Source organism: Anser brachyrhynchus (genome assembly GCF_964034855.1).
Source record: "Anser brachyrhynchus genome assembly, chromosome: 1".
In the NCBI taxonomy this organism is placed as follows: Eukaryota; Metazoa; Chordata; class Aves; order Anseriformes; family Anatidae; genus Anser; species Anser brachyrhynchus.
The window spans coordinates 72,641,798-72,665,145 of NC_137694.1; the positions used below are offsets into that span (position 1 = coordinate 72,641,798).

General features: G+C 37.7%; 1 long non-coding RNA gene across 1 annotated transcript in view; it reads right to left on the reverse strand.

Annotated features, from left to right (window-relative positions):
* LOC308188037 overlaps positions 1–23,348 on the reverse strand; it is a 61,869-nt gene that overhangs the window by 20,373 nt on the left and 18,148 nt on the right. The window contains exons 6-7 of the long non-coding RNA XR_013945110.1: positions 9,343–9,417; positions 57–8,231 (exon numbers count right to left, since the gene is read on the reverse strand). This is a non-coding gene — a long non-coding RNA (uncharacterized lncRNA). The remainder of the gene's footprint in view (positions 1–56; positions 8,232–9,342; positions 9,418–23,348) is intronic.

Here is a 23,348-nt window from a genome sequence, read left to right on the forward strand (position 1 = left end):
TTCGAACAGGCAACAGGGCTGACCAAAGCCAGTCAACACAAAGTTGGTACTATTACCTCTTACCAGAGCCACTCATTTGTAAGATCGAGTGAAGTGATGCACAGAGAGAAGTGTCCCTGGCTTCCTTTCAAATAGCAGAGCACTCAGATATTGGGTATCTTGATTGAATGGCAGATTAGTTTGGGAACTGACAGTACTGACAACTAAAAATAAAAAAAAATAAAAAAAATCAAATCTTTCTTTAACAAGAGGAACCAGAATATGGTAGACAATTGTCTCTAAAGGATAAAACAAAGGCCGCACTACATGTATGCAATCTCTTCACAGTTGTGAGTTATCTTCTTTCTGGTACATGATTTACAACACCACAAATTGTGCAGCAGACATAACAGCAAAGTTTGATGTGAAATGATTTTTCCAATGCCCCTTATCTCCTCCAGTACTGAAAAAGCCATGCATGTCTGTTGTACAGCATTTTTCCCTCCCACAAAATATCCAGAAAGCAGCCTCAATATACCCATGCTTTACAGTAGAACAGTAGACAGTCTGTCAATACCCAGCTTTATTAACAACATTCTTATAGAATGCTTCTACCACAGCCCACACAGTGTAGGGGAAGGGATGGAGACTTTTCTGGAGGGTTACTGTTGGAGAACTTTCTCCTGTATTTGCTTTTCCGTCATTAAGTTTTTGCTTCTGTGTGGCGCCACCTGCACTTATTTCAACATGGGCCGAGAGAGTCTTCAGAGTCTCGGGCAGATATCAAATGACCATAGACTACTGAGGGTTTTCAGGAGCTATGCATTGAGGAAAGTCTTTTTGCTCACCAATTTTTTGAGAATAGCAAACATGTTGTACACATTTGACTTCTGCTAGGAATAAAGCATCCTGCATTTAACGCCAGGAGTTACCTACTTACTATAACCTAGAAAAACACCTTATCTCCTAAAATCAGCTGGTGATGGTAGAGTTATCTACTTCACTTGTTCAAAATATATCATCTATTATTGAATATTATGTTCTGCTGGCAGCAGAGATAAAAATGCCTGTTTGCTTTTTGCTGGGTATTGCAATTTGGGTCACATGAACACCTCCAGGGGAAGGTGAAGGAAGCAGAAATTGTACCTTTCCTGACAGTTTTACAGACTGTTAGACTGCTGCAAGGTTGTGGAGTGCAGACGAAACAGGAGGAATCACGGAAATTGCAGCATGCTAACAGCCTGCATTATAAAAAGAAATGGAAAGATACTGGAGAAGAGCAGGCAGCAGACAGGTAGACAGGCCTCAGACCTGAGAAAAAGACTACCCTTTCCCTGAGGACCCAGTATAGTCAGTGTCAAGATCATTACAACCAAAAAAAGCTATTGATAGTTGCTGGGGGGAGAGCAAGACTGAAACGAAAGATTTGTCCTTCAGTTTGCATGCTAAAGAAAGTGGAGAGTTGTTTTCAAACCTTTTATTTTATCTGAACTCAACCATTTTGTGTTTTTATATCAAAAGGTTATTGCTCTAGCTCATGTCCAAACATTGCTGGACTCAGTATACCATTTGTAAGCTGTCCTGATGTTTTTGTGAGCATGTTTTCAAGGAAAGATGCAGGAAGGTATACTCCTGACACAAGTTTTTGGGTACACCTCCTTGAAGGAACACAGCAGCCAGCCCCAGGAATGGTGAAGGCCCAACTGCTGTGCAGCAGCAGAAGAGAGGGCTCATGTGCAGGACAGGCCTGAGACAGAGATGCCATTTGCCATGTGTCAGCTACTGACTGTGTTTGTATATGAGACCTTCTAGATCAGTGGAGAAGGCTGGGAGCCTAGCTTTAGGTCCAGCTCCCAGTACAGTTGCCATCTATTTTATAAAAAGTGGTCAAAGATAATAGGAAGGGACAATAATAGTGTGATGAAAAAGGGACAGCCATTGCACTGAGGGCTTGACCTGGACATCTGGCTACCAAATTTACAAAGGGTCCATGTTACTCTAAGCATGAAATTGGCTGTTTCATACTTGCTTTTGCACACTTGCATTTTGCACACAAGTCAAGTGTGTCCTGCTGAAAGTCCTGCTTGGCAGTGTTGCAAATGTGTACAAAGATTTGTGGGTTAATTTTTAAAAGTGCCAGAAAAAAAAATGTGAACCTGACAGTGATAAAGAGATGCATGACTGAGGTGCTGAGATATGGGTATCTATTGCCATTTTTAAAAACCCAAGATGTCCTGGCAGACCACCTCGAAGTCTATTTCATGTCTGCCAGCCTTCTGCAGACATTTCACATCCCAAGGCCATAAAAAAAGGCTTATGTGTAGGCACCTGAATCCTACTCTCAGTATTTCAGAGAGACTTCTAAGAGAGTAATTATTATTCTTTGTCTTTGACTAAGCAAAATGTTTATTTAAGATAATTACAGCTAAATATGAATACGAGTCTAATTCTGCCAGTCCATATCATCCCACAAGGCAGGCAGGAGGTCGCGAAGGAATGGAAAAATCAGTAATAGCATCTTGATTGGAGCTCTCTACAACTCTTACATTAAATACTGGAAAAGAACTACCAAAATGGAGATTTGTCTTTCTAATTCTCTAACTCCAGAGTCAGACAAGAAGCTTCACAATTGTGAACAAGCTCCAAGATCTTCTCATTTCACATTCTGGCTCTCTGGTGGCTGAGATGAGCATAAACCAAATGCACAAACTTGTGAGACTGACTCTCAGATATGACAGCTGGTGGTAGACAGCAATTGGGCAAGTGCAGACAGGAAATTATTACCAGAGGCAGACAGGATGGCAGATATTGCAGTCTCCATCCTAAACTTCTTGTTCATTGGGGCACGTGGCAGATTTGGAACTGCTCTATAGTTATTTAAGAATACAGTGCATTAACTTGGTCATTTCTTCTACAGCTACGATGGTTTAATTCAGTTGCAGTCTGTCTGGAAAAGCAGACAGGAAGAAAAAGTATTGTGAAATACATGCCGCTTCTATCCTTAAGAGTTAAAAGCTAATGCCAAATGAGGTAGTTTGGGTTTCTTTTTCAGCTAACCTTTAAAACTAGTTCTGATCTGGACAGGCAAAGCATGCAAATACTGAAGAATATAAGAATGAACACTAACAATAAAGCCTCACGCTCCAAAATTGTATTTTATTTACTAACAGGAACAAATCATTAGTGAGATAATATTTACCCACAAATCTTTGTTTTCTAATTCCTTCCTTCCACTGCTGTTGTCTAACTACAAGATACTTTGTTTGAAAAAGGCTTTCTTAATACAACACACCATGAAGCACAGATTCCCAAATAGAAATGTAACTGAAGTCAGTCAGGGAGACAAAATGGTGGATCTGATGAACTAAGAACATGAAATTCCAACTTTGCAGTATAAAATGGTCACATCTTCCCCACTGTAAGCAAGGCACATGCAAATTGCTTTCAGCCATCTCTTCTCTGCAATTAAACCTGTTATATGACAACACCACACAGCATTAGCATTCCCTAAACAAATGTGCAAAACATAGGTGGTTAGTTATTGGAGAGAGGCTGCAGCATTGCATGTCAGCTTGCATCATGGCTGCATCAACTTGGGCTGAGCACTCAGAGGAAACCTGGTAAGAAAAGCAGACCTTTTGCTGCAGATTAGCATTGCAGTCCCTCCCCATCACTTTTCCAGAATCCACCTTTCTGTCACATGATGAGAGTGTGACATGGAAGAGAAGAACTTAGAAAAACAGGTAATAGCAGTATTATGAATGCTACTGCATGAAGCATTGTTTTGGAAGCCTTGGAAGCCTTTTGCTAAAGCCGTAGATAAGAAACTTAGCTTCCTCCAAACATTGAATAGAGAGTTACAACATATACTGAATAGATCACGCTGGAGAAAACTTTAACCAAATTCTCAAAGATGCTAATGGAAGTCATTCGATTAGTGCAGCATAATGTTAAAGAGAAGGTAAAACTGGATATTTCATAAACAGGTTATAAGATGCCATTACCTTTACTGCAATAAGAAGCATTTTTAAAAAGGTATATCCCATCTGGTGGCCATCACACACAGCATTTTAACAGACCCAAATACTGGTGCCAAAAAATGCACTTATCTGGAGCTTCCTCAGCACCAGGGACAATGTTTTCAAAACTGCTTGTGTGATGGCATGCTCTCACACCCAAAAATAAACATCTTTGTTTTTAAAAATGCAGTTGATCTAGAAGATTGTATTAAAGAGTAAAGGAAGCTAATACTTGTGCTTTCCAGTACTCTTTAAGAATGATGTCAGTTACCTTGTTTATGCTTATGCTGGGGCAGACACTTTAGGAACTTTCAACAATTACAATGCAAAATAGGTAATTCATTTACTAGAATCACCAACACAACCATCAGTTATTTTAATAAAGATATATGCTTGCCTCTAAAATTTAGAAGATATGCTTCACATTTTATATGACTTAAATCCGAGTCTACCATTTCATACACATTAACTTTTCAAGTTTATGCTACACCATAATTTAATGAATCTTCTGCCATTACAAAAAATATTCCCTTAAACTTTTTGCAATGTTGAATTTCTGGATTTTTAACTTTTTAAAATTAACTACTACTTTTCCAGGAGTTAGTCTGGTACGAGACTTATTTTCTGACATGCTTTGCAACACCACAGCTAGAAAGAAATTATCACATATGTTGCTCTTTTTTACTGGTCAAGTACGTCCAGCAGTTTATACAATACATATTTTGAGAGAGTGGTTACAGATCTCTATCATTTAACTAGGAATACTCTTTTATATTCACTTACATCTCAAGACAGGATACAGCAGTTTTGTATCTAATTGACAAATGCTTTTTTGTGTGTTCACCTTGCCCCTCATGAATACAGTCCATGATACCTTTTCCACCGGTGAGGCACAAAGATGTGGAAAAGTGGAAAGTACGTACCACCTGAGTAAACAAAGAATAATAGGAGGCCTCTCCCATTCATTCTCCTTCAACAAAGAAGCTACCGTTTTTGAACTTTCCTAATTCCCTTGACTAACCCAAGAAACTGACTCTTCCTTCTAGTCCCAAACTATACTATCACTGGTCATTACTAAGTAGAATAGATGGCTGTGGGTTTCAGGGTGATGGATAATACAAATGATTTGGGGTTCATTAAAAACAGGGGAAAAATGGGGAGCTAATTTTGACAAGAGAATGAATTTAAAGGTCTCAGGAAAAGGGAAAGAATATAAGCAAGGAGGCAGAAATGAGACAAGGAAACAAGTATGAATGTTCTGGAAAAGAAAATAAAAAGATCCTCAGGAAGGGGAAAGTTATGCAACAGTGAGGATGGGGTGGCGGGGGGCTGGAGCAGAAGCAAGGGGGCATGCCAGCAACAGACACTGGAAAAAGTTCCTGAAAAAGGAATAGTAGGGCAAGTTTACAACACTTGTACTTGCATGAAAATTTTATTCCCTCTAATATTCATTTTTTATTATTTGCTTATTGGCCATAAAGAAATCTACAAAGTCTTTGAGCCTGCTAGTATTACACAGAGCAGAGAATCCCTCCACAAGCAACAAGATCATTATCATAGCTGTTATCCTAGTACATACAACCAGATTTGATCAACACCTTGAAAAAAGGCCAACGGGATTGTTTTCCAGCCCTTCTCTTGGAGGAAAAAAAAAAAAGACAAAAACACAAACCAACAAAATAATAATAATTATAAAAAAAAAAACCTACACCTATCCTAGACATGTCATAGAAACCCAGTATCCAGTAGCCACAGCTGTAGACAGGTGATGTCTCTGCTGCTGAGTAAATGACCAGAGATTGAGAGAAAGTAGAATCATAGAATCATAGAATATCCTGAGTTGGAAGGGACCCTTAAGGATCATCAAGTCCAACTCTTGATACCGCACAGGTCTACCCAAAAGTTCAGACCATGTGACTAAGTGCACAGTCCAATCTCTTCTTAAATTCAGACAGGCTCGGTGCAGTGACCACTTCCCTGGGGAGCCTGTTCCAGTGTGCAATCACCGTCTCTGTGAAGAACCCCCTCCTGATGTCGAGCCTAAATTTCCCCTGCCTCAGCTTAACCCCGTTCCCGCGGGTCCTGTCACTGGTGTTAATGGAGAAAAGGTCTCCTGCCTCTCGACACCCCCTTACAAGGAAGTTGTAGACTGTGATTAGGTCTCCCCTCAGCCTCCTCTTCTCCAGGCTGAACAGGCCCAGTGACCTCAGCTGTTCCTCGTACGTCTTCCCCTCCAGGCCTTTCACCATCTTCGTAGCCCTCCTCTGGACACTCTCCAACAGTTTCATGTCCTTTTTGTACTGTGGTGCCCAGAACTGCACACAGTACTCGAGGTGAGGCCGCACCAGCGCAGAGTAGAGCGGGACAATCACCTCCCTTGACCTACTAGCGATGCCGTGCTTGATGCACCCCCGGACACAGTTGGCCCTCCTGGCCGCCAGGGCACACTGCTGGCTCATATTCAACTTGCTGTCAACCACGACCCCCAGATCCCTCTCTTCTAGGCTGCTCTCTAGCGTCTCATCGCCCAGTCTGTACGTGCAGCCAGGGTTTCCCCGTCCCAGGTGCAGGACCCGGCACTTGCTCTTATTGAACTTCATGCGGTTGGTGATCGCCCAGCTCTCCAACCTAAAAGTAGATAACCTTCAATTCACCAGTTTACTGGTCCTTAGGTGTCAACGCTCCTGATAAGTTCATTAAGTCAACAAGCAGTCCTGCAATCTATTAGCTACATCTCTTCATGTTTATAGTGCTGAAATGTGTAATTAATTGTATGCTGTTGTTACATTATTTGTTCTGCAGTCAAAAAAGCTAATCCATTTCTGTGTTCCAGCTAGTTAGCTAGCCTGGGAATCTTTGTATATGTTGATCATTTAATGCTAAACAAGTGGGTTATTGACATTTAAAGTCATCACAAAAGACTCTTATAACTCAAAAAATCTGTTCCTGTGAGTACTTTCAAAACAGCTGACCTTAATGCGAGTGATTGCATGAATCCAAAAGAAAACACAGTAAGAGAAGTCTAGCTGGAAATTTCAACAATCTTTTAATCCTCTCCCAATTCTTTATATTACCATAATTCTTCAGGAAATCCACCATCAAAATTAGGCAATTGCAAACAGATGTGTGGTGTATTTTAAGCTGTTGTCAATATCCTGGTTACCAAGCTAAAATCCCAAAAAGCACAAAAAACATGAACAAAGGGTGGTAGGTAACAATGTTCCCTGATTTACTCAGTTCAAGTAACAGGAACCATATACTATCAACTTTATTAGACACAATCCTGCTTATGGATCAAGGTGGTACTGTAGACACTTTTTTTTTTGTCTTCTCTTGGAATAAAAATCACTCATTCTTGACAATGGAATCAGTATATGAACTTCTAATCACTTGAAGAAACACTTCATACCAGCCAGCAATTGATAATGTAAATGTAATAGTATGAATGTAACTACAAAATCAGTTAAGGCTTGCAATAAAGTTTTGAACACAACAGAGATGTCTACATTTCAAGGTTGAATACATGCCACTAAGCTGAATATACAACCAATATGAATTACATCACGAATGAAACTATGTACTCTTGATGTATGAAATATGTCCAAATATTTACTTTACGTTCTATTCCTACATAGGTAGATTTTGAGTACATGTAAATCTATATTTGCTATTGCCACTATTCCTTCAGCTGGAAAAATGAATAGGTATAAACCAAGAGAAAAGGAAAAATATGAAAATAAAGAGGAAAAAAACTAGGATAGAATATTATTTTCAGATGATATAATGTAAACAAATAATTTCATCAAGATTAACATCTTTCTTATAAAAACAACAAAGTGAAAGTGTAACTGAGAGTCTGAACCTAAAAACATTCAAAGTGGGCATCACCTCAGATACCTGAATCAGTCAAAAAGTCAGGCATCTATTCTAAGACCTCCACTCCACCTTTTTATGCTGTCCATCATTCCAGAGGCAAACTCATTCTGCCTATTCAGAGCGCCAATTTTAGGATGGCATGACTCACCACTTCCCCTGACTACAAAGGGAGAGGCACCAAACAGATGGCTAAAACCACATGACAAAAATCTGTTTGTTTTTTTTCTTTATGTTAGTATGTCTTCCTATTTTCCCTGGATGACTTCAGAGACACAGTGAAGAGCTACATCCAGTGCGAGCTGATTCAATTCTGAAATCTGTCTCTTCCAACACCATATCCAGCTCTTCTTGAAAAGTCTTACATAAAAAGAGAGTTGTAAAACACATGTTTATTAATATTGCTCTTAATGAAGCACCAAGAGTATTAAGCACTAATCACTTGTAAAAAAGATGAGAAACCTTTCACCAATTGATTTATGCATGTTTTATTCTGGCTTAACATTAAAAATATTTTACCTTTTTCATCATAATATAAAAATGAAGAAAAAAGCTCCCTGAGTGTCTGAAAAAAGTTCTGTACATACTCTAGGATGATAACCACTTTTGTTTGGTTTGTTGTTCAGGCACATAATTTTAGAAAGGGATATTCATGGAAAAAAATCAACTGGGGAAGAGACAATGACTAAAAATGTTTTGAGAAAAATGTAGTTTGTGAAAAAGATGTTTTATGTCTTCTTTGCAAAGCAAATGAACCAAACCACAAAAAAAATGGAATTTTTATATTACAGTAAATTTTATATTAAGCTTCATGAGAAATATTTATTAAGTGAGGCATTGAAGAGAGAGAGAGAGATCCCCTCATAGTTCATCACCATTCCATCAAAACTGATGCATAATTAGGTAGAAAGGCACAACAAGCCATGAATTTCACAATAAAGGCAAACGAATAACACTATTTTTTTTTCATAATGCCATGATAAAAAACTGTAAGCATGAACCTGAATGTTAGACCCTTCCTTCAGGTAGTTCAAATTTATATTTACTCTCTCTTCAAGTTTGCACAATACTCCTTTTCTCTACAAAGGTTCTTTCTTCTCCATTTAGTTTCCTACATCAGTTTTTTAAAATTGTAACTGCTTTCTTTTTTTTCTTTTAATCTAGAGTCTCTCCCAACTTTCTAAATAACTAAATACATTTGTCTTTCTGAAGACAAATTATAATGTCCTAGCAAGAAAAGTTCCAAACATAACCATGTAAACCCAGTAACTATAGGAAAGACCATTCAATCCAACTTCACTAATAACCTTTGGGTAAAATTGCAGAAGTCTGCTCAACAAGAAGCAGCAGTCTAAGCCTGCTGTGTCAAGCAAGTAAAGAAAAATACCATTATGGCAGAGATTGGGATAGCACGCTGCACCTATTCTAAAATAATGGAGGCTTTCTCATAGGTACCTAGGACGTCAAATACCTGTCTTCATGGTGAAATCTGGACACTGCTTGCTTATGTTCCAAATGGCAATCTGAGTCAGGCACTTGATCAGTCCTAAAACAAGGTGTAAGAAAAAACAGCAAAGAGAAAAAGTCCCATCAGCATCCACATTTGCAAAAGATATTTTCAGTGCCATGCTATCAATCACTTTGCTCTTGTGCGCTATTTATCATTTAGTTTGCTCTATGACAGAAAAGGCAAAAAACATGCAGACCTCATTTAGGCTTATCCAGTTCAATGGTGAGATCTGAAGAGACTTAAGTCTGCGTATGATTGAAACATACTGTCATAAGCATTATGCCAAACACTAGCTATCATCCTGGCACTGTACATTGCCACATATTTTTGTATACTACTTGATAGAGAATTTCCAACCAATATACCCATCTGTCATGTAAATGAAAATAATCCCATAAAAATAAAACACGGAAAATATGCTTGCAAAGCTATAACAAAGTTGTTTGTCTGTAACTATTAACATTTGAATTTTTATGAATGTCTAACCTAAAAACTAATATCTTGTTATGCATTATCAATTAGGAGTAAATATTCAGTGAGCAGTTGGTTTTACAAAACCATATCTTAAGCCTACTTGAAGACTAGGGCAATTTCTACAAAGTTTAAAGCATTTTTACATAAAGATATGTTGACAGTAGTTTCTTAAAAACAACGCTGAAGCTGAAAACTCTAGACTCAAAACAGTCTGGTATACATTATAATTCAATCTTGATCTAGGAGATCAAAAGGCTATTGCCACAAAACTTATCTGTAGCAATAAATCTTCAGAATCAAGGTTAGAGTTGTTCACAGCCAATGGAGCAGAACAAAAGACAACATTTAGGGACTGGGCAATTTGCTTATGACAGTGACAGAATCAATTTGCTATAGATAGCTTGCTTCCTTCCCCTGCTACTGGACATTTTGGCAACTGTTTATTTTTAACTTGGACCTCATACTTACCACATCTGGAAATTTAAACAATACTCTACCAATATTTAAAGATAATGGAGGACTACATAAATTCAGTATAGAAGGTGAATACCTAAGAAGTCTATGTTCAGTCAAAGTTTTGACATTTTACTGAATTCAAGCTCTAAAGCTCTAAAATGTTTTGATTACATAAAACATGCTTGAGCTGTCAAAAAGCACTTAGTTGTAACCTATGAAAAGTACAGTGGACAAAGCCTGTCCCAAATAAAGGTGGCTCTTTTTCTTCCAAGGGACAATGAACTTGTACTCAATTTAGAGGTGAAAAAAATACACTGAAGGAATATTTTTATATTTGGTAAAACTAGATATCTTGTAAAATTAAATATCTAAATCCAGTTCTTAAATATTGACCTTACATAATAAGAGCCTAACAGTTTATACTAAAATGATACTAAATCTGAATGAAACCCTAGGTAAACATTTATACTATTATGAGTCATAAAAAATACATGAACTACATTAACTTTGTCCAAACTACTGAAATATTTACAGGATAATGAGTTTTTTCAGTGTAAAACACTAAGATGAAGCAGACTTTAAATGATGTCTTTTGGATGCTATGCCATACAGAACATGAGTTGTAGAATAATTTTTTACTATCCTAAATATCTAACAATCTGTCAATTACAGTCATTCTCCAACACAAAGTTAGCTAGGAAGTGTTAGCTTACATCATCTTTTTCATGAAAGAACATAAATATTATTTCCTAGGCAGGTCAACATAAAAGAAACAAAAAACCTAACGTTATTAGGTACTATAGTTTAACCTACCAACCAAAATTACTCTGTGATGGCAAAAAAAGGTCTGGTATCCATTTGATACTCCTTGACAAACTAAAACATCTATGCATCATGAATAAACCATGGGGATGCTAATGGCACTATGATCCTCATGTCTCCAGGGTATCTGCAGAAATCCATTATGAGTTGCTAGTGCTACACAAATTGTATAAAATTCAGTGAAAAACTTTAGAGTTGGTAGCTCAATCCTTGCTGTCATCAGATAACTCTCTGAAACTAATCATCACAGTTAGCAACTTCATGAAGAATCCCAGAAAAGAAAGAGGATCTGAACTACTTAATTGTGGGAATTATCTGTTGATCTCCTGTATTTCCTACAGGTTACCATTTCTAAGCAGGAAATCTTAATTTAAGAAAGAATCCCCAATCATTTTCTGAATACATTAGGCTCTTCCTTATCTGAACTGCAGTTGATGTAAAGACAGTATCCCAAAGGAAAAGATTCTCATTTCTCTTATTCATGTTTTTTATTAGAAAAAAAAAAAGGGGGGGCAAATAAATTGTTGAAAAAAGCTATATGATATAGCAGAAAACCTAGTCAGTGCAGAGGACTGGTGAAAGATGTTCAACACGAGCTAAAACTGTCTTGATAGAATATTCAAAAATGTCCCAACAGCCAGTAAGAGAGAACTGCCTGCAGCCTTCAATCCATTTGTAAGTAAAAGTCTGGACATTTCTCAAGAAAGAAACTATACAAAGAGCCCTGTAGAAAGGGGGAGGAAGTCCTCTTCATGCCTTTTGAATTTCACCTTCTACAATTAGACACACTACACTGAAAAAAATCATTGCTGGTTCAACTTGCTACTATGGAAACTGTACAGGGTAGCTATTCCCCCTTGGCAATGGAGATACTCTGATTACAACAGTTGAAGGAAAAGTAAAGTTGTATTTGTTTTCACCTGATCTAAAGAAAAATCTTACTTCAGCATTCAAAGCAATCCAAAACTGTTCTTCCACAAAAACAAGTTGGAAGTGGCCTTTCTAAAGCACATAATTTCTTACCATTATACTTTTGGTGTAAAAAGGACAGAATAAAATAAGTTATTTCAATTAAAAATTAAAATAGGGAAGGAGTAAAAGACAAAAGGTGAATCAATATTATCAAAAACAATACTGACAAACAGTGTCTAAGTTTCATAAGTATTTAATAGGTATATAGTCCAGGCAAATTGCACTGAGTTTGAGGGGTTGGTAACAGCTTATTATTTCAAATCAATCTTTATATAATCAATCTGCATATCTTCCACAACACAAATTGCATATATAGTTAAAATACAAAACCATAAATCCTGGTTATTCCTACTGTTCCTTTACCATACATTGCCATTAATGATCCCATATTAAAGAAACACTCACTGAACTACAACCATACCTGCCTAAAAGCAGCCATGAAATTCTCAGTATTGCAGTTGTTCTAGGAATACTTCTTGTCCACTCTTCAGTAGGACCAGTTACCTGCATAGTTTTTTATCTTCCCTCAGCACACTAAAGAGTACTGCCCGTGACATGACAGACAACTGAAGACTACTCCTGGAACACATTTCAAGAAAAAAAAAAAAAAAGAAAAAAAAAAGGACTGACAAGCATTTTCTTTCTCAGGACTTGAAAGAACTCAATATACATACAATGGTTTTATTTGCAATGGTCACAGGAAGTTTTGCTTTAAAAAGGAAGACTCCTAGTTGTGTGTGGGTACAAGTAAAGTTTCTCTGCTTCCAGTGTAGTTGATAAATTGTTCAGACTCCAGTTCCCCATAGAGAAATACGACCTCTGTAATTGCTGTCAAGGTCAATGAGAACAGGGTAAGTGCTTAAGTGCCGGACATATAATTTACATCAGCCTGGAGCAATTTTAACATGAATTTTCAACTTTTTCAACCTGTTTGTTTAATATTTATTCAACCAATACAGTTTTGAAAAATAGAGATTTTAAAAAAAAATAAAGTTTTAATGTGAGTCTGTTTGATGACAACTGCTTTCAAATGTGTGTGCTGCCTTTTTTTGCAACCACCTATTACAAGGTTTAGATCTGTGGATTTGAATAATTAAACTGAAGTCAAATGGCATCACTTTCTCTTTTGAAATATCAACAAGTCCATGGGAAAAAAAAAAAAAGGCAGAACCATAAATGGTAACTTCATTTCCTCACAATTTCAGGATATATTTTCTGTGCTGTTAGCTAACTGCTGTTAACATTTATTGAATTTAGCTGAAACATCCCAATTCTGATACACAATCTGCAAAGTTCAGTCTCTGGACTACATCTGTTAACAAAATGCTGCTAAGAGAAAGCAGATTTATTTAGGTTAGAAGGGAATGTGTTCCCAATGGATTCTGGTAACAAGGCTGCATTGGTAGTGAAATGATAGATACCTGCAAGGATGAATTTTGACCCAAATATAGGCTTTATTTACCATTTCTATTTAACACCTCCTAAAATTCCACTTGAAGCTGTTCTAAGATGAAAGAGACCTGGTACACTAATGGAATAAAACTGATACACAGTTCATTATGTGAACCAAAAAACCACTGCTCTTTATGATATTAAAAAGGGGAGGGGGGGAGGGGAAGGAACCAAAAGAAAGACTGTTAGTGACAACAGATACCAGAACAAGCAAAGTTTACTGCCGTGGAAAAGGGAAAAATGCAAAAAGATGAAGTTCAACTTCTTTGCCAGCAATGTGTGCTTGCAGCCCTGAAAGCCAACCGTATCCTGGGCTGCATCAAAAGCAGCATAGCCAGTAGGGCGAGGGAGGGGATTCTCCCGCTCTGCTCTGCTCTCATGAGACCCCACCTGGAGCGCTGCATTCAGCTCTGGGGCCCCAGAACTAGAAGGGCATTAAAACATTAGAACAAGTCCAGAGGAGGGCCCTGAGGATGATCGGAAGGCTGGAGCTCCTCTCCTGTGAAGACTGGCTGAGGGAGTTGAGGTTGTTCAGCCTGGAGAAGAGAGGGCTACCAGGAGACCTTACAGCAGCCTTCCAGTACCTAAAGGGGGCCTACAGGAAAGCAGGAGGTGGACTCCTTGTCAGGGAGTGTAGTGATAGGACAAGGAGTAACAGCTTTAAACTAAAAGAGGGTAGGTTTAGATTAGATATAAGGAAGAAATTCTCTACCCAGAGGGTTGTGAGGCAGTGGAACAGGCTGTATTTCCCCTTATAGATCTCACTGAGGTTTCTCTCTCCCCATTTTTCCATCATGTCTAGGCCTGCCTGAATTGTGGCACCACCATCTGGAATTCATCCGCTCCTCCCAGTTTTGTGTCATCTGCAAACTTGCCAAGGGTGCACTCTGTCTCACCATCTAGGTCTTCAATGAAAATGTTAAATGCTATGGGCACAAGCACTGACCCCTGACGTACACCACTGGTAGACCTGCCACCATCTGGACTTCATGCCACTCATCACAACTCATCTCCATTTAGTCAGTTTTCAATCCACCCGTCTACTTATCTTACCTAAACTTCATCCTCTTGTCTACTAGGATATTATGGGAAAGAGTGACAAAAGATTTACTAGAGTCAAGGTAAACAGTATCCATTGCTCTCCCTTCATCCATCAAACTAGTCATCTCATCATAGAAAGATATCAAGTTGGTTAAGCATGATTTCCCCTTCATAAATCCATGATGGCTATTTCCAATAACGTTCTTGTCCTTCACATTTCTGAAAATGGCTTCCAGGATTAGTTGCTCCACCATTTTCCCAAGGACTGAGGTGAGGCTGACTGGCCTGTAGTTCCCCAGATCTTCTTTCTTGCCCTTCTTTAAGATAGGAGTGACATTTACTTTATTACAGTCTTCAGGAACTCCCCCCCTTCCCTCCCCAATTACTGTAACTTTTCATAGATAATTGAGAGTTGCCTTGCAATGTCGTTAGCCAGACCCCACAGTACCCCTGGGTGCAGTCCGTCAGGCTCCATGGGCTTACATACATACAGTTTAAGTGTTCCCTAACCTGATCCCATTCCACCAAGAGTGAGCCTTCCTTGCTCCACACTTTTCCTCAGGTCTCAGGGGCCATGGATTCCTATAGACATGTCTTTATATTAAGGCATATCTTAACATAGTGACCAATACTAACGCGTTTCTAAATCTAAACCTATTCACAACTCTTCTCCATAAAAGACTGCACATGAACAGTACTATTTTCTTCCAGTATTTCTCTACATGTAGTTATTTTTAGATAGCAACTGCCATTGCAGTTCACGACAATAAAACAATACATAGTAAAGAAATACCACTAATACTTCTGAAATCAACAGAAAGTTTACAGAAAAGCAATTCCATCAACTGAACTATTTAAAAAATCAGCTTAAAAAACAAGACAAAGCAGTGTTAGGTTACAGGAAAACTTATCCTGATTTTAGATGAGCCTTAGAGTGACTATACCAATTACTTCTGACAGTAAAAACCAATTTTACCCTCACATCTGAGTTTTTTGATAGAGTTCTTTCCTAATGTGGATATTAAGGCCACAAACAGATTCAGAGTAATTTAAAGATTAAAAATAGAGATATACCAAAAACTACAACGTGTCTCATATGAAGCCCACTAGAAAAAGCACTGTCAAATTGTTACAATAAAATCTGTGCCCTTTCAATGAACTGAAAGCTTAGGGTCAATCAAGCTCAATCAAGTTTATTAATATATAAACATAGTAATAAGTCAAGCAGTCAAACTATTTTACATAGATTCTTTTTTCATGCTGTCCCTCTCCCATCCAAACAGGCTGAAGTTGCATTACATTTAATTGATACAGTTCTTGTGAAAGTAGTTCTGAAACAAATATGTATTTCTCAGCCATGTGACTGCAAAACTACACAATAGATGGCCTGAATTTAAAATTACATGTGACAATTTTTGTTATTCTCAGGGAGGACAGAAAGAGAAAATAAGTACATTAGCAAATTTGGATCAATGGGAACAATACAGAGCAACAGAATGAGAGACGGAGATTCTATCAATACTGTAAGATCAATGCTTTTCACAGTGCCATCTGGCAAACATCGTTTAACGTAACATTAAGGGGAAGTATGAACATGATACACAGACATACGCACTTCCAGATTCTGTGGTTACTAAATTAATTTCTAATGAAGGCTTGGAAAATGCCTTCAGGAATACTGCCAGGTAAGATTCTGACAGACACTTTGCAAGATCATGACAACACGCCTAGTAACTATTGAGATACAAGAAATTCTGCTGTGCCTGACTTCGATTAAAGACAAACTTTGAAATAAAGAATCTTTGTTGTATATGCAAGAAGGCTGCAGCAAATTACACACATGCATCATAAGTACCAGAAGTGTTCTTTCACACATGGAAAAATATTGTCTATTGAGGACAAAAGAAAGTATGGATCCAAAATCTGGGTGCCAGACATGCCATAAAACTGCACAAAAATATGAACAGAGGAAGAAGAAAAAAAAAAAAAACACAAGCAAGCAAGCAAGCAAACAAAACCCAAAGAACTCAAAGACACACAGTGACCAGCTGCAACAAGCCAACAAATATCTCAATAAGAAGCCAAGTTTTTCCCCAGCAATAGCTAGAAAAACATTGTCAATTCCGGGACTTAGTGCAGTCAGAAAAGAAGGAGAGCCCCAAAATGTAAGAGGCTTATTATGGAAGTGACAAGAATGACCTTCCCAAAAATCAGCCTGTGAAATTGCATTGATTCTCAGTATGCAGAAAATCAAACTAATGAGTGCTATTTTTATTGTTGTTGTTGCAAATATTAAGGGTGTTCCAACCCACTCTTGCCCGTCCTCCCCAAAACCCAACAGTCACCAAAATTCTTTCTAAGGAAAGCCCTCGAGAACAGATCTATCCATATGGGGATGGGTCCATCAAGCACACTAGCACAACTAAATAACTGTCCCAAAAGTCCATATGTAATTATAAGATGTTTACTAACCACTCAGAAGTGTCACTATCAATGTGATGCTGAAATGAAGGGAATTAAGTTTCTTCAGTGTTCTTCGCTGCAAGTCTCTGTATTCAAATTTTGTAATAAGTCTTTACTTCTGTGATCTTAATCTAAAAATTCAGAACTGTCATTAATCACCACAGTATCTGCAGAGAAAATATCTTTCATCATAGAGTAATAACCTTATTTTGCATGTTTGCTTTCATTTCGTATCAGTTACAAAGACAAAGAATCAGATACCAGCATTTGCTTCGTTCTTTGACTTTTCACTTTTTTTTAATGAGTCAAAAAGGCCACTAAGAAAAGCCCACCCAGATACGGGTAAACAATATAAACAAATCAAAATTGTAAGATTAACTACAGCAACAACTTCTCATGACAATTGTAACAGATTTTAACAGTTACTCTGGATTTATCTTCTATCGGAAAACACCTGTAACACATGTACATTTGTTTTGTTGGCAGGGGAACCCCGAGTTTACAGACATAATGGAAGGATCCTGTTGGAGAAAGACTGACAGACATGGCCAGAACACAGCCACCAAGCAGAAGGTAATAACCTTCAAGAGAACAGTAAGTCTTGTGGTTTGCCTTAAGCAGGGATGTTGATGGCAACAAAACATAGAAGACCAAGGTAGAACTCAGCTAACCTCCCAGTAAGTATAAAGATAAATGTATTTGCTATGTATGCTCAGTGTGTATTTAGGAATACTTTTTAACTCCCCTAGAGCATGTCTGGACATGCAATCACTTCGGGAACAAAATAATAATATTCCTGGCTTTTCTATGTGGCAGTAAAATAAAGCATCAATATGCTTTTCAATTACTATTTACGTATTATGACTCATTCAGTGTTGCTTCCGTGCCATTCTTCCATACCTATAAAGGGAGGAAATAGCAATGCCATTCCAAAATGAATGAGTGACAGTTATTCAAAGGAAGGAGGCCATATACAGACACCATTCAACGGCACTACACCTGCCTCCTGTAGATCTGAATCAGACCCAAAATACCAAACCAGGAGAGAAAAAATAAGCTATTTGAAAATAAATTTATTAAAAATAGTGTATTATAAGACATAATAATGATAACTATTCTCTGGATACTAAGTACGCTTCACACTTACACTGTGTTTTTTAACTGAGGCTTACAAATTAATACAAAATAATTACACACGTACTGCTATACATACATAAAACCTGAACATCCAATAGATCTTTGACTTCATTTTTACCCAGGAATATGGAGCAGTTCAACAGAGTAAAATGACTTGCTCATGGTTTCATCTCAAACCTATGACAAAACCAGAAATACTGACCTCCCCATTATCATTACTTCACTTTAATGTTGCTGCTTTAAAGTAATATCTACTTGCTGCAAAAACTTTGACTTGGCTCCCCAAACTTTGCTCAGGGATTGGGAGTTAACTGACAGGACACTAAGCTCCCAACCACCTAACAAAATGAACTGCAGCACTGTTACATTTACTAGATGCAGCACCGCATGCTCTATATCCATGCAACTACGATAGGAAGAATTCAGCATCATTATTTAAGTCATGCTAAAGGGGACCCTCTGGCTCCAAGTGACTGACAGCTCCAGCCGCCAAGAGCTCAGACACCACCTTTAGTGCAACTAAGAGAGGCTCTGTGGTTCCTCCAGCTTCAGTGCTTGGAACAGATACAGGATGCCCCAGATTCCCATAGTATGGATGGCCCTGAGTGAGGACGATGACAATAACAAACACAGAACAACTTTCTCCACTCTGAGGCATAAATAAGAACAGACCTACCGGTTATGAAAAGGGAAGAAAACTGCAGTCCAAAGCAAATTTTGTGTAATTTAGTAATATAATATTCCCAAAGAACCTTCCTATTTTTCAGATGCATTTAAGACCTTCCAGTATGTAAGTCTGGTTCATGTTCTTGTGATACGGATCTAATTTCGATAAGTATTAATGGGACACTTCACTGCCTGAAGACAGATGGCAGTTTAGGAGCTTTTTCTCTCCTCTCTGTCTGGTCTTCACAGAGACACATGCTCAAAAACCAACAGGATCTGAAAGTCATTATAGTTTCTCTAATTTTCCTGCCTATCTGCCTCCATTTACTGCCCTTTTGTGCTTCAGTCATGGTAAATTCAGGATGTAATATGCAATTTACCAACTCCTTCTGTGAGCTTTAGCAAGTCTGCTTCTTAAAAATAGGAGGGGGGAAGAAAAATGAATTCTGCTACCATCATTTCTTTGGGTTCCATATAGATTCATACATGGGTGGTGATAAGAGACCTATGCTTTACAGCAGGCTTCATGGACTCTCCTAGCAATGATTTCTTTACTGCACAAGTTAAGTGATAATGTACATTATTTTGGCTGTTACTTCTGTAATTTTCCAACAAAATCTACCTTTGCCTATAAGTACAAAACCTGCCTTTACATAAAACCCTCTTAAATGAAGATTCTGTTAAAGAAAGTGAGTCTCTCTCCATAGTTGTGAAGAAGAAAAGGGCTTTGCAAAGGGAAAGGTGGCAAATTGGGTAGATCCCTGACAAAGAGGTATTACAGTTCTTTACCAATATGGGGGGGGGGGGGGGGGGGGGAGCTGGTAACAGGACTTTGTTGACACAGAAGATTATTGAGAAGTACAGAGAATAACTCCAGCACGAGGCTGAGAGAAAACAACTTACTAGATACAGATGCTGAGAATCTCGTAAGGAGGGAAGTCAGACAGCACAAGGAATGAGCAAATAGATAGCAGAGCAAAGAGCAAACAAAGGCACGAGGACAACGTGCATACAATCTACAGATACAGAGGCATGTCACAACATACATGGGGAAAAGCAACATGGTAAAGGATGTGGGAAAGGTATTCGGGAAATTACATCAGGTAAAGAGAGGTCCTACGACAGATTTTGATAGAGCATGGATGCTGCATGCTGCCTGACATGCAAGATTTACAGATGATTTTTAGGTAAATTGCGACAATTCTCACATGAATTTTTTATTTCAGGGCAACATGAAATGACCAACTTTATGCTTCTCTCAGTCTATGATGTGTTGCATCATTTAAATAAAGGCATTTTGAAAGGATTGGTTTTCAACATCAGTAAAAGTAACATATTGGGGGATGTAGGTAGACAGCACTTAAATCGACATGATTGCAACTGAACAAAATGTGAAGCAAATAAACCATTTAGTTGCAACTACAGAAAGCAATTTAGCCACTGGAATTCCATGCTGATTTTCTCCCTTCTTGGACAAGAGGAATGTGAAAACCTGCTACTGTCATATAAAACACAAAAGAGCATCTGTTAAAATACTGCTCTCTGATCTTAAATGGTCAGGGTTGCGGAGAACAGCTCTGCTTTTAACAGAAGAATGAAACAAATCACTGGTTTCTTCAGTTCTTACTAGACTTCAAGTTCACAAACAACAGTAAATGTAACAATATTATATATACGTAACAACATTATATGTAAATGTAACAAACAACTGTAAATGTATTGTTAACTTAGTAATTACTGTGTATAAAATACAATGAAGCTCATCAACTCAATGATCTAATGGTAGTACAACTTCTTTGGGACAGTATTAGTATTTTTGAATGGTCACATAAATGCCGTTCCTCTCCATGTTTCAGCTGAAGACAGGAAATCTGTTACATGCAATTACATTACCAAGCACAGGACAGTATCAAAGGATGTAGGAGACAGTAAATGAAATAACATTAGTCATTTATTATGGAAGTAAAAATAGGCATTTTAAAATTTAAAAATGTTACAAAATATGCAATAATTTCCAGCAGATTCTAGCACTGTTGTTGCATAAAATAATCACAGTATTTTGCAGACTATACATGATTTTAAACTTGAGTACAGTCCACAGCCTACTGAGAAAAACACACACAAGCTGCATACGTTAGCCTCCAAAATATATATAGCAATATATAGTAAGTTTTTCTGTTTTGCATGAATCCTGCACACCAGGAGTTGGTGCACATTACTTCTTTGAGAGATAAAATATACACCCTCATAAAGCCATTTCATAATAACTATTTGGTAATTTTTTCCTTAGGAAATCTTACAGGCTAAATAGTGAAATATAGACTGAAAAGCTCCAGGGTACTGGTAGTACATAGGCAGAGAGGAGGAACTCTCTTCACAACTCACTTAGCTCAGAAAGGTCAATCAGACACTTGCTAGCAGGAAAGGCATCCCATAAATAGAGTGATGATTTGATAAGAGATTATGGATAGTTTTGTACAGAAACGGAAGGCAAAGTCCCCAAAGGGTATGTTGTCAATTTAGGTCTATCGGACCCAAAATGACTAAAGATCTTGTTTGCTAATAAGCAAGAGTGACAGCTCTTTTCCCTTGTTCCATCTTGGGTTTCTGGGTTTTTAGTTCTGTTAACTATTAGTTTTTAGTATGCTTATATACTGTTTGTGATGACTGGTCCCCTTGGATATGCAATTATTCTTCTGTATTCTCTGATTCTATGCCAAATTTCAATTAAAAATACAGCAACTTAACACACAAGTAAAGACTTCATATTGAACCCAAACTCTTCAGAAAAAAAGCCTTTGATCAGAAAGCATACCAGCTCAAATACTAGTGAAATTATTCCCTCATTTCATCAGTGTTTTCATAAGCCAAATATTGATTTTACAGATACCTTCAGAAAACTAATAAATGGTCATGAACATCAAAGCAAATTCTCAGTTTTTACATAAGAAAATGTTGGCTGATTCTTCATGTTGTACTCACCAAGTTGTAATTGGAAATATCTGTGGTAAAAGTCACACTGAATCCCCTGCTAAGTTTTCTCTACAGGGGAATATATATAATATTTTATTATGTATAATCTGTGTATATGGTGATACGTCTGTTTATAACAAGCAATATAAAAAGGATTAAGTAAGATTTGTGATAAGGATTTGTGCATGATTTGTTCCAGTTTAGCACTTTTTACGCACTATGACATCATAGTTAATTCCAAACCTCTTGATATAGTTAACCTGATTTGTAAGAGTATCATATTCCCACTGGGGTACAAGAGAAACAGAATACTAAATATCACAGCTGAGACCCTTCCCAAAGGCACCATCAAATATTACATTAAAGATCTTAAGCTGTAATAACCCCAAATCCCAGCCATTAACAAACCTTCACACAGAATGTATCCGCTTACTGTTTCAATAAGATGTTTCTAATACCAGAGCTGCACAGATACCCATACAAACAGATGACTCATTTCACCTCATCACCATCCGTGTACATAAGAGACAGTAGAATTGAATCTAAGGAAGAACAGCTATTATTAACAGGTTGCATTAATTACCTTACTCATGACATAAGTAATTCTGCAAAATAAGGAACACATGAGACTTCAGCACAGAATCTAACTTCTACTGTGTCAGTGGCAGCCAACTCACACATAGCCCTGTTGCAGCAGGAACCTAAACTTAAATTCCTCCAGAGCAATCGGTGCATTTTTCTGTAACTATAGCAAAATGTTCCCTTTACTATCAGTTCACTTCATCCTTTATTTTCAAATATTTCTCCACAGAAGCTTCCACCTTTGACTGTAGTCTCTAAGTAAATAAATAAACTATTTTTCCCTCCATTACTCCCTCAGAAGAACAGCTATCGTTGTTCATCTGTTGTCAAAATTGCAGTGAACTACTGCATTATCATTTAGTAAGTATGCAGCAGGAGGAAAAAAATTATCAGACAGATATAAGTAAAATGTGAAACACTACAGAAAAAAATCTTTTAGATTGTTCAGAATCAGCAGTAGGTTAAGTCCAGCATGGAAAGAATGTGGAACACTGTGTGTCTACTTGTACCTACAATAGAAAAAATATGCTTTCTAAATTCACTGCATAAGGTCTCCATGTCCCAATGCAGTTTCAAAGCTACTACAGTCCCTTTATACCCAACGGAAGAAATGAGAAAGAGCTGAGTATTGAGGTATCTGCCACTGTGAGGACTGGAATTGCAATCACTCTGTCAGATCTAAGCAAAGCCCAATGACCTTATGCAATACTTGTTTCTTGGACTGCATCAAACGTTACTTTGTCAAAAAATTGGATGATTTTAAGTACAGATTTTCCCTTTTCATAAACATGTCACAATCAGCAGTACAAATGAGCAGGGTATGTGGCTGCTGCTGGACTGGTTTCATTAAATAATACACCTCTTTAATTGAAAGCAGGGAATTTGTACTGGTGACACCAATAATGAAATATGATCTTTCTGTTGAAAGG